Source organism: Palaemon carinicauda, chromosome 43, assembly GCF_036898095.1.
Source record: "Palaemon carinicauda isolate YSFRI2023 chromosome 43, ASM3689809v2, whole genome shotgun sequence".
In the NCBI taxonomy this organism is placed as follows: domain Eukaryota; kingdom Metazoa; phylum Arthropoda; class Malacostraca; order Decapoda; family Palaemonidae; genus Palaemon; species Palaemon carinicauda.
This window is the reverse complement of record NC_090767.1, coordinates 58,024,976-58,038,088: the sequence shown is the minus strand read 5'-3', so window position 1 is coordinate 58,038,088 and position 13,113 is coordinate 58,024,976.

Genomic DNA, 13,113 nt, shown 5'->3' with positions numbered 1-13,113 from the left:
GCCATTTTATGGCGTCGTTGTTGTTTTGCATGTCTTATTTAGTTAGCCACAACAACGCTTCCGGCATTATATACTAATCGAATACATTAGTTTATTTAGTCTTCATAGCTAGGAACTTTTATATCGTGTTTAGACGCTTTTTATCGGTCATCGATTGACCTCATACCAGTCGGCTACTATAGCCCCCAGGCCAGGAGCCTATATACAAGTGTTCATGCATGATTTATCAGTGATCCTAGACTAAGTTATGAAGATAGTGGCATTATTATTTTACAATACTTTTGACTAGTGATGCAAATGTTTTCGCCTTCAGGGACCATATAGGGGATAGGCTAGTCAGTGATTCTTTCTAGCCTAACCTAACCTTAGGACCCCTATATGCTTCCTTCATCCCCTGCCTTGGCACTCCCTCTAATTAGCCTTGATCCCTTTTCTGAGTAAAGGGATTTATTGTCTAATAGAGTATTATATCGCCTCTCAGTCCTCCCTAAAGGAATGAACCCCCTTTAGGATTGCGTCTGAGAGTGAGGTTAGGCTAGCCTACCTCTATGGCTAGGATAGTCTACGACTTTCCTGCGATAGCGATACGTCTTCTTCCTTGCCTAGTTCAGGACTTTTAGCCCTGATCTAGGCCGGGTTAGGAAGGTTTCTCTGTTCCATGCTGAAACTGTACTCTTGCACCGTTTTAGCCGATCAGCCTAATCTTAGGTTAGGGAGTGTCCTCCCTTCCCTTTGTGGCCGCTCTGGTACAGAAACCCTTCCTGGGAAGACCCCTCTCTTCTCCCTCCCCACCTATCTCTTGTATAGCCTAGCCTATGCTTAGGTTAGTTTATACTCATCTGTCCCCTGTCCTACAAATCCTCCTTAGGGTGGATGAGTAGGGCTACCCGAGCTTCCCTGTGCTGTCCGCTCTGGTACATATACCTTCATAGTGTCCTATAAGGTTAGTTACTAGTGTAGCTCTGCATAGGGGAGTCTCCCCCCCCCTCTTGGGTGTTCCCTAGTCCTCCCTTGGGCTACCTGCTCCCGGTCCCTAGTGACCCCTGCTTATGGATGCTAGAGCCTGTCTCTATCATGGGTACACCCCCCTCAGGGAGGGGGAGGGATGTCTGGAACCCTGACGGTACTTCCTGCATCCTTTCCCCCCTCCCCCTGTCTCTCTATCTATCCGGGTGCCGGTCTCTTGCCGCCTCTTCTGCCGGCAATACCTGCCTCCCTCTTGGTGACTTCCCTACCCTTGCCGCCAGCCCCCCGTGTACCGAGGGACTGCCGGCTGCCGCCGGCTACTACCGGCAGCTCTCCTACTCCTATCTAATCGTCCGCTTGCCGGTCGATCTCCGGAGTGCCGGCATATACTGCCGGCAACCCGATACTACCTGTACCATCCTTACCCCAGTCACCAATCCGGCATCCTCCGGCTGCCGGAGCCGCCGCTCCCTGCCGGCGTGCCGCCGTTGTGCCGGCGGCCGCCATCCTGGTATCTAACTGACTTTGAAAATTGTCTGTTCTAGTGCCAGAATCTATGCTGGAGCGAGCTCCGGCGTGCCGGCGGCTTGCCGGATGCCCCGGAGGCGTCAAGAATACTTGCACCCCCTCTCTGTAGCTATCATAAGACTAAGATAGCCCTACCTTGCAAATAGATAAGCTGCTCTGCTTCTAAGATCAGTACCTAGTACTGCTCTATTCGTGATCATGCTGTCTCTTTGCATTCTTCTATTTCCAGCATGCTATGTGCATCTTAGCGCGGCTGGTTGCCAGAAGCAGTTACCCTTAATGAGGCCTTCTGGCTCTTATCTGGGAACCGAATGAATTCGATCCCAACCTTGTCCTTGGCTTTCCATGGAGTTCCAATATAATGGGAATCCTAGGAAACTATATCCAATGATCTCGGTCATTTGGATTATCCCAGGACCAAGCCTATGGTAACCAGCCGGGCGAGATGCATGGAGCGTGTTCTCCTTTACTGTTTCATTCTCTATGCATCACACCTTCTTTAAGTTAAAATTAATGATTAATATTAACTTAATTTAAGAGCCATTCCTATGACTCCCCCATACTCATTTTCTCTTTCTTCCACAGGAGGAGCAGATGAAGTGCGATTTCGCCTACTGTGCTGTGAAACGCTCGCAGTTTTACGGACATACGGCGTGCAGGACTCACGCCCCTTGCTCAGACAAGAAAGGGGATTGGAAGTTCTGGAATCCACTGGAATGTACGGTCTGCCAGGCCTACCTAGTTGAGGCCTTCCATAACCCTCCCTCAGCGGAGGTTAGAGACATTGCTCGTGAAAAACTGCGCAAGTGGGTGCGTGGTTTTCAGAGAAATGCTACTGGACCGTACCTGGCCACCGAAGAACTGAGGTCCCTGTTGTTCCCTAAGGCCTCCCCTGACTCAGTGGTTCCAAAGGAAGCAATCCCCACTGTCCAAATTACGGTGGAACCTGATGTGGTCATGGCTCAGTCCATGCACGAGTGTCGTTTAGATTCCGAGGATGATGAACAGATCTCTGACGTCTCGGAAGACACGGAGAAGACGCTTATGGCTCAAGGAGCCGAAGAGGACGAAGACAAGGTGGAATACACCGAGTCGGAGATTGGAGCTACTCCCTCGTCCATCCCTCCGCCTACTCCTACACCGACGGAAATGTCCATCCCGTCTACCTCCTCGACCCCGGATCCTTCCTCTTCTACCCAAGAACTGATCCGACTGATTAGAGCTGTCATGGACGACAGACTGAAGGAGAACCAGGAGTCCATCAGGTCTATGATTGGATCCAGAGACCCGAAGAAGATCTCGGTCAAGGATCTCCCAGCTTGCTCTCATGCCAACCCGTGGAGGTATGCAGAGCATATGGTTATTGCGACCGGCAGGATCTTTGTTAGTGACAAAATCGGCACGGTCCCGTTGGAAGATGTGGAGTTCTTCCCAAGCTTCGAGGCCTACCCGGACTGTTACGTCCGGCTTCGTTCCGAACCTGCCTCGAAGGAGGAGACCGAACCTAAAGAAGAGATAGTGTTCGATCTCGCAAAGGCCCAGGCTATGCTAGCCTCCGCATTTAAGAGCAGGGGCTTTACCTGCTCTAAGCTTCCTGCCTTGAGCAAGAAGCATCCTACATATGTCGCACCTGACACTGCGATTCTTCCATTTTTGGAAAAGGCCTTGGCTGCATGCCTTAAAGCGGCGGAAGAAGGAAAACCCTGCCCTGCACTGGAGGAGTGCAGACCCTTCTCCATCGTGACACCCCCTGACACTAGACAATGGAAAGATGTCCAACATACTTTCGTCGTGGGTAGGCTCGATCCTGACGTCGCCGGACGTCAGTTTAATGAAGACCTCCCTAAGCTCAATGATCACCTCCTTCGCCGGGAACAAGACACGAAGGAGAGGCTTGCGGCATCTCTTTCTCATCAAGTCCAACTTGAAGTTATGGCCTGTGACACAGCAGTACCCGATCACTACATGGTACTGGCCAAATCCCACTTACTCACGGTAATGAAGGACTTGTACCATTTCATAAAGGCTCGTAGAGCCTGTCGTGAATTCGTGTTTGTCGGTGCCACCGTGAAACACGAACCCCGGAGGCTGATTTCCTCCAACATCTGGGGAAAGCACCTGTTTCCTTCTGACCTTGTCAAGGAAATAACTGACAGAGCCGCCACGGAGAATAGGAACCTTCTCCACAAGTGGGGCATGTCCAGAAAAAGGAAAACCTCTCAGGACGATGGACCTCAGCCTAAGAGGAAACCTCAGAAGCCGAAACCCCAGCAACGTCAACAACGACGTCAGTTTCCGGGACCCGCTACCTCCCAAGTGGTTGCCCAACCACAACAGACCTTTCAATTGGTCCCCCAACCGGTGTTGTCACAGTCACCGGTCTTCACCCCTGCCTTTGAGCAGCCATCCACTACCTTTCATGCCAGAGGTAGAGGCTCGTCCAGGGGTGCAAGCAGAGACGCCTCTCGTCGTCCCTCCAGAGGTAGAGGAGGAAAGGGAGCTAGCGGCCGAGGCAACAAGTCCTCGGGACACCAGAAGCAATGAAGTGCTTCCGGTGGGAGGAAGACTCCGCCAATTCCAGGATCGTTGGACCTTCGATCCTTGGGCACACAGCATCATCAAGAACGGTCTAGGCTGGAGTTGGGTGCAACCACCCCCAATCTTCCAGCGGTTCTTTCAACAATCGACCCCCATTCTGGAAGAATATGTTCTAGACCTCTTGAACAAGAAGGTGATAAGGAAGGTAAAGTCCACCAGGTTCCAAGGGAGACTGTTTTGCGTTCCCAAGAAGGACTCAGACAAGCTCAGAGTCATTCTGGACTTATCCCCCCTCAACAAGTTCATAGAGAACAACAAATTCAAGATGCTGACGCTTCAACAAATAAGGACCCTTCTGCCTCAAGGTTCCTACACGGTCTCTATAGACCTGGCGGATGCCTATTGGCACATTCCAATGAACCATCACGCTTCCTCCTACCTAGGATTTCGACTCCAAAGAAAAAGCTACGCCTTCCGGGCCATGCCATTCGGCCTCAATGTGGCCCCTCGGATCTTCACAAAGCTGGCGGATGCCATAGTACAACAGCTCCGCCTAAGAAACGTCCAGGTGATGGCCTACCTCGACGACTGGCTAGTCTGGGCTCCATCGCCCGAAGAGTGTACAAAGTCTTGCGACGAAGTTACCCAGTACCTAGAACACCTGGGATTCAAGATCAACGAGAAGAAATCTCGCCTCTCTCCGGCTCAGAAGTTTCAGTGGCTGGGAATCCACTGGAATCTTCAGTCACACCGCCTTTCCATCCCCCAGAAGAAAAGGAAGGAAATAGCAGGGTCTGTCAAGCGACTACTGAAATCCAAACGCATTTCAAGACGACAGCAGGAACGAGTTCTAGGCTCTCTACAATTCGCCTCAGTGACAAACCCAGTGCTTCGTGCACAGCTAAAGGATGCCGCGGGAGTCTGGAGACGATCGGCATCCATCGCTCGAAGAGACCTCAAGAGACGGCTTCCAAACAGACTTCGACGCCTCCTAAAGCCGTGGTCGGAAGCAATGGCCCTGAAAAGGTCCATTCCTCTCCAACACCCTCCTCCATCACTCAACATCCACACGGATGCCTCACTGGAGGGCTGGGGAGGTCACTCCCACCTGAAACAAGCTCAAGGGACCTGGTCTCCACTATTCAAGACGTTCCACATAAACATCTTGGAGGCCATGGCGGTCCTTCTTACTCTGAAGAAGCTATCCCCGCCGCCCTCGATCCACATCCGTCTAACCCTAGACAACTCGGTGGTAGTTCGTTGTCTCAATCGCCAGGGCTCAAGATCGCCCCAGATAAATCAGGTGCTTCTCCCAATCTTCCGTCTGGCGGAGAAGAAGAAGTGGCACCTGTCTGCAGTTCACCTACAAGGATTCCGCAACGTGACAGCGGATGCTCTATCTCGGACAAACCCGATAGAGTCGGAATGGTCTCTAGACGCAAGATCATTCTCCTTCATCTCTCATCAAGTCCCAGAACTTCAGATAGATCTCTTTGCAACGAGCGACAACAATCAACTTCCTCTGTACGTAGCCCCGTACGAGGACCCCAAAGCAGAAGCGGTGGACGCCATGTCACTGGACTGGAACAGATGGTCGAAGATATACCTGTTCCCTCCCACCAACCTTCTGTTGAAAGTCCTCTCCAAACTGAGAACCTTCAAAGGGACAGCGGCCCTAGTGGCTCCCAAGTGGCCCCGGAGCAACTGGTACCCCCTGGTCCTGGAGCTGCAGCCCAAGCTGATCCCTCTCCCGGGCCCAGTTCTCTCTCAACAAGTACAGAAGTCGACTGTCTTTGCTTCATCATCGAAAATCAAGGACCTTCATCTCATGATTTTCTCTCCCTTGCCGCAAAGAAGAGGTTTGGGATCTCGAAGAAAAGTCTAGACTTCCTAGAGGAATACAAGACCGAATCCACGAGACGGCAATATGAATCATCCTGGAGGAAATGGGTCTCCTTTGTTAAAGCAAAAAATCCTAAAGAAATCACCATTGATTTCTGTATGTCCTTCTTCATTCACCTTCATGGACAAGGATTAGCAGCCAATACGATTTCAACCTGCAAATCGGCTTTGACTAGACCAATTCTATATGCTTTCCAAATTGATCTGTCCAACGACATCTTTAACAAACTGCCGAAAGCATGTGCTCGCCTACGCCCAGCACCCCCTCCGAAACCGATCTCCTGGTCACTAGACAAGGTGCTCCATTTCGCCTCCAACTTGGACAATGATTCATGCCCCCTCAAGGATCTGACTCAGAAAGTTATATTTTTATTTGCTCTCGCCTCGGGAGCTCGAGTCAGCGAAATAGTGGCACTATCAAGAGAAGAAGGACACATCCTGTTTACTGATTCAGGAGAAGTGACCCTCTCCCCTGATCCGACGTTTCTCGCCAAAAATGAATTACCCACCAAAAGATGGGGCCCTTGGAGAATATGCCCCCTGAAGGAGGATGTCTCTCTATGTCCAGTAGAGAGCCTCAAGGTCTATCTTCGCAGAACTTCAAACTTTGGTGGAGGCCAACTCTTCAAAGGAGAAACATCGGGCAGCGACCTGTCACTGAAACAATTAAGAGCGAAAATCACCTACTTCATTCGCAGAGCGGATCCGAACAGTACACCCGCTGGTCATGATCCTAGAAAAGTGGCATCTTCTCTGAACTTCTTTCAGAGCATGGACTTTGAGAGCCTTAAAAACTTTACGGGCTGGAAGTCCTCGCGAGTTTTCTTTAAACATTATGCGAAACAAGTGCACGAAATCAAACATTTTGTGGTAGCCGCAGGTAGTGTTATGAAACCTGCACCTAACTCTGCGTAGAACAGTGAGTTACTTGGGACTCTAACTCTTCGGGTGCCTATGTTGACCCTCGAGTGATTCATAGTGATGTCTAAAAACACTTAGTGCTTTTATAACTGTTCTTATCCCAGGTGAAATGTCATAGTGTCACACAAGTGCCGCATGCCTTGAGCATGATGTGTTATTTAAAGACTTGCGTTCCTCGAGAACGAGTACCTACTAATCCTGAAATTCCCTTTCAGATTCAAGAGCAAGCCTTTATTTCTATGTACATTATTATTACTGTAAATGAACTTTACTTTTGCTGTAAATTATTTAATTTCTGCATTGTGAAATAAAATTTCTATTTTATTACTTATGCGTCTCTTTCAGCTCCTACTTACTATGAAATACATACTGTCATAGTTTTATTTATTCCTCCTTTCTTATGGTCATGAAGAATTTAAGATGTCTATTCCTAAATTATATTCACCTTGTCTCAGTAAGGTTCCTACACGAATACTTACTTCTGATAATCAGGAGATGAACTCTACACACAGTGCCCAACCACCACTGGCCTACTTCAGAATGTTCCTATACAAATATCAAACATTCTGCTTCATCTCTAAGCTCTTAAAAGTTCTTCTGTCAAGATGAATAGCCCTTCAATACCACTTTGACGTCGGCATAGCCCATGGGAACTTCCTACCAATGGGGGGCAGGATATTTCGTTCCTATGGTTCTTACCTAAGATTACTTTGCTGTTTTGTCAATGCCTAGGCACTTAACTCTGGGGGAAAATCTACCACGATACATTGATTCTCTGGTACTCTTCCATCAGGACGCCATGGCTTGAGCCCAAAAAACGGATTTTGAGCGAAGCGAAAAATCTATTTTTGGGTGAGATAGCCATGGCGTCCTGATGGACCCTCCCTACTACTTCGTTCAGTTTGTTCCCACCCTACACAATTGTATCATGGTGATGGGCAGCAACTGGCGCCAGGATAAAGACGCGCGTGACGTCATTAGAGCAATGGCGTCCGTTTGTTTACGTCTCGAGTATCAGTAGTAGCCACGAGTGAGATTAGCTGTGGAACGGCTCCCAGCTATTCTCAGCCCTTACACACCGAAGCGTTAACTCTGTTCGGGGTGGAGATAGCTATGTGGCACGACCAAGCATGCGTGTCCCCTGTTGTATTACGATGTCTTAAAGGGAAACCTTTGAGATACTCGCTCCAGAAGTTAGAATTCTGTGATAACCTGTGGTTAAATTCTCTGGGAATATCTTAGTAGTCTTATACCCAAGGAAGCTACCAAACAGGAACCTTCCATCAGGACGCCATGGCTATCTCACCCAAAAATAGATTTTTCGCTTCGCTCAAAATCCGTTAATTTGGTTTGAGCTTTCGCAGTACAGGTGTTTTTCTTCAAATAAATCCTTGAACTCGTTTTTGGATAGATTTAATTTTTGATGACAAAGAGAGTATGGACTTTCTTTGACTTTTAAATGGCCGACCCTTCCCTTAGACGGAAGTGTGTTTAGGCTTTTAGCAATTATCTTATCACGTTATAAATTAATTATAGATTTTCCTCTATATATTTTATATCTCACCGCCTTTATTAGGCCTCTTCGATTAACTTTCCATTTATAATAAACATAAAAATAAATTTTAATGATTTGTTTATATGCGACCTTTCCTGAGAGTAGGCGGTCCTAACTTGGAAACCGAAGTTAAACAACGTTGAGCCCTTTCAATCGTCAATAGCTTTTAAAGAGCTAATGATTTAAAACTTTTTAAATGAATATTTTTTAATAGATATTTTATGAAAGATTTTCTTTGAATAGTCTTCGTACTGTTTCAAAGATGAACTAACGTTTAGTTTATTTATGCTACGCAGTTTGCGCTCTATCGTTACGATAGAGAGAGAGAGTATCACGGTTTCACTTTGCAGAAAGAGTAAATCGATTCTGACGTTTTGTTCATTCTTCTTTCAAAGCTTAAATGTTTTAAATTCTATTTTAAAGGAACTTTTTAATTGAAAAACCTTTCAGTTTTTTCCTTTGGTCAAATAACATGTTTTTTTGACGAAACGTAAGTGGGCTCTTCTCTTAGGTGCGAAATCAAGAGAGAGAGAGAGAGAGAGAGAGAGAGATATAGAGACGGAGGGAGAGAGAGGAGAGAAAACGTTCCGTTCAAGCGGGTAACATTGTTCTCGAGTTACTCTCGTCCCTAGTCTCTGCACGGGGAGAAAGGATAAAACGTTTTTAGTTTTTTTATTCTCGTCCCCAGGCAATGTACGGTGAGAGATTGAAAACGTAGTTTTGAATGAACTAGTGTTTAGTCTCTTCCCCAACCACTGAATTTTTTATCTTAAAATATGTTTACTGTTTTTTGCTGGTATTAATGTGCTTGCATTATACGACTGATTTCGCAATTACTACCTTTTGATGAGGGTAGAATTGCGTGCTTCAGGTAGAAATCAGTAAAAGTTTCGATTTCAGTGAAATAAGTGCAAAACAGAAAATCGTAGTGATAAAGTGATATTGCGCAAAGTGTTATCAGTGTTGCGACCGAGGGTTCGTCTGTTCGTGCCTGTCGTTCGCCTAGTCTGGGACCTCTTGCAAGCTCCCAAGCCCAGGGGAGAAGTAATGTCGTACGACTTATGGGTTCGAGAGGACTTGATCAGCGAACAGACGTTCCCTCTATGGTATCGGGTGTATCTCACCAAGATCACCCCTACCATAAGGCGAGAGAGACGATTTTCTCCTCGTCATCCGAAGGCTTTTCGCATAAGAAACCTGAAACAAGGTTTCGAGGCCCTTAAGCGAAAGTCAGTCCTTTCAGGACAGGTCCAGCGTCCTGGTTGTAGCCATTAGGACAGCTCTGACCCTATGCAGTCATCGGAAGACTGCTCGCCGCCTAACAAAAGCGTAACACAGACTCCGAGAGTCTTTTTGTTGGCAAGGTTTTGCGGTCACAGACGTTACCCTCGTCTCTTACCGCAACCATTTCCGTTGATCCTAAATGGGTTGTACGGCAAGACATGCAGAATAAGCTTGCCTCCCTTATGGAAGACTATTCTGCCGATAAGTCCGTTGATATAGCCGTTTATCTCATCGAGATCCTGGCTTTCAGCCACCCTAACGTTCCTTTGTGCGTCCTGTTGACGTTGGCGTAGCTAAGTCACGTCAGTCAGGTTGTTTAGAACCACACTCGATGCGGTCTCGTGTGGATTTTCAGCCACATTTAGACGTTAGGCCACTTGCTGATGCTCCTGTTGACGTTCAGGACGTTCGCTAACAATCGGAGTTGACTTGTTTTGACGCTGAGCGTCAACCTCCGCATTCTAGAGTTGTTTTGACTGCTCAGTCTAGGCGGTCAAAGCAGTCTCGAGTGGACGCTGTGCGTCCTCACGCACCTGTTGTTGTTGACAGTTCACAGACTGTCAAGCAGTTACATGACGTTGCGTCCTGGTCTCTCGCACCTGTTGTTGTTGACAGTTCAGACTGTCAAGCAGTTACATGACGTTGCGTCCTGGTCCGCTACTAATGCACCAGTGCGTGTGGACTCTGCTTGTAAAGCATTGCCACCACGGTAGGTCTCTCCCTTGCTTGAGACTCAGCTATTATCGGACAAGGTTCCTTCAGATGAGGAAGTTGCTGTTCCCCCTCCTACTGATATTCCCTTGAGGACTCTGTCAGACGGAGAGGAGCCTAAAGCTGCTTAGCCCTCTATGGCCTTTAAATAAATCATGCTGATTTTTAAGGATCTTTGTCCGGATCTTTTTGTAACTGCTGCTCCTCGTTCGCCTAAACGTCAGAGCTTACACTAGGCCTAGCTACTTCGAAGCCGTTGTTTTATAAGCTAGTGCTCTCTCGCTCTCCTAGAGAGCTTTACGTTTGCTAGGCGACTGGTTTATCACCAGGAGGAGTTTGGGGGATACAGCCTTTGCTTTCCCTTCTTTTAAACTGGCTTATTGAGCGAGAGTCTGATATGACAAGAGAGAAGTTCTCGGCTTGGGAGTTCCTGCCTCTGCCCAGATAGACTTCTCAAACCTCATAGACTCTCCCTGGCGCCTGGCCATGAGACGCTCCAAGATTTTACAGGTCAACTTCACAGCTGTTTTCGAGCCTTTGAAGTTTTGCTGTACAATTATGTCATGCATAAACAAGGCTTTCAGGGATGGCTCCAATGATCTGGCAGCCACGTTCTCTGCAGGAACAAGTCCCTCAGGGATGGCTCCATGATTTGGCAGCCATGTTCACTGCAGGAGTACGTAAGAGGCAAGTGCGCTCAATGTGTTCATTGTCAAGACAAACTTCACGATGAAGTCTACCAGGCTGTCTTGACAGCATTTATGGAAGGCGACTGGATGGTCTCTCTCAACCTTCAGGAGGCATACTTCCACATTCCTATACACCCGGATTCCCAACCGTTTCTGAGGTTTGTTTACAGGAATGTGGGGGTACCAGTTTCGAGCTATCGGGGATCCGAGCCTCCCTGTACTTGGACGACTGGCTTCTCAGAGCATCGTCCAGCCTTCGCTGTCTGCAGGATCTACATTCGACATTGAGTCTGGCCAGGGAGTTGGGACTTGTGGTCAACCTAAAAGTCCCAACTGATCCCATCCCAGATTATTCTATTTTTGGGGATGGAGATTCGCAGTCAAGCCCTGCTCGAAGTCCAACTAATGCTGAAAAGAAAACGTTTATTCAGTCAGGAGTTGGAACAGTCTCGTAGGGACTCTCTCATCCCTGGAGCAGTTTGTCTCACTAGGGAGACTACCCCTTCTGCCTCTCCGGTTCCATCTAGCCTCTCACTGGAACTAGGACGACATTAGAGACGGTATCATTCCCAGTCTCCGAACCAATAAAGGCATGCCTGAAATGGTGGGACAGCAATATCAGTCTGAGAGAGGGACTATCCCTAGCAGTCAAGAACCCAAACCACGTGTTGTCCTCAGACGCGTCGGGTTTGGGTTGGGTGCGACCCTGGACGGTCGGGAATGCGCGGGTCTGTGGACCTCAAGTCAGAAGAGCATGCACATCAACGGCAAGGAGCTATTAGCAGTCCACTTGGCCTTGATGATATTAGGAAGCGTCTTCGAAACTAAGTGGTAGAGGTCAACTCAGACAACACCACAACTTTGGCGTACATCTCCAAGCAAGGAGGCACACACTCCTTCACGCTGCTCGAGATCGCAAGGGACCTTCTCTTATGGTCTAGAATTCGAGGCATCTCCCTGTTGACGAGATTCATCCAGGGGGACTTGAACGTCTTGGAGTCGGAGGGGTCAGGTGATACCCACGGAATGGACCCTCCACAAGGACGTGGGCAAGTGTCTTTGGGCTTCTTGGGGTCAACCAACCATAGACCTCTTTGCCTCCTCGTTGACCAAAAGGTTACCAATCTTTTGCTCTCCAGTCCTAGATACAGAAGCAATCTACATAGACGCGTTTCTACTGGATTGGTCTTTTATGGACTTATATGCATTCCCACCATTCAAGATAGTCAACAAGGTACTGCAGAAGTTCGCCTCTCACGGAGGGACAAGGTTGACGTTGGTTGCTACCCTCTGGCCCGCGAGAGAGTGGTTCACCGAGGTACTTCAATGGCTGGTAGACTTTCCAAGAAGTCTTCCTCTAAGGGTGGATCTGTTACGTCAGCCCCACGTAAAGAATGTCCATCAAAGCCTCTCCGCTCTTCGTCTGACTTCCTTCACACTATCGAAAGACTCTCAAGAGCTAGAGGTTTTTCGAAGGAGGCAGTCAGTGCGATTGCAAGAGCTAGGAGAGCTTCTTCCATTAGAGTATACCAGTCGAAGTGGGAAGTCTTTCGAGACTGGTGCAAGTCAGCATCTGTGTCTTCGTCCAGTACCTCTGTAGCCCAAATCGCAGATTTTCTTTTACATCTGAGAAAGGTTCGCTCCCTTTCAGCTCCCACGATTAAGGGCTACAGGAGCATGTTGGCTTCGGTCTTTCGACATAGAGGCTTAGATCTTTCCAACAATAAAGATCTCCAAGATCTCCTTAAGTCTTTCGAGACCTCTAAGGAACGTCGTTTGGCAACTCCTGGATGGAACTTAGACGTGGTCCTAAAGTTCCTCATGTCAGACAGGTTTGAGCCATTACATTCAGCCTCCCTGAAGGATCTCACCCTCAAGACACTTTTCCTAGTGTGCTTGGCTTTGGCTAAAAGGGTCAGTGAACTTCATGCCTTCAGTAAGAACATCGGCTTTTCTACAGAAAAAAGCCACTTGTTCACTTCAACTTGGTTTCCTGGCCAAAAATGAACTGCCTTCTCG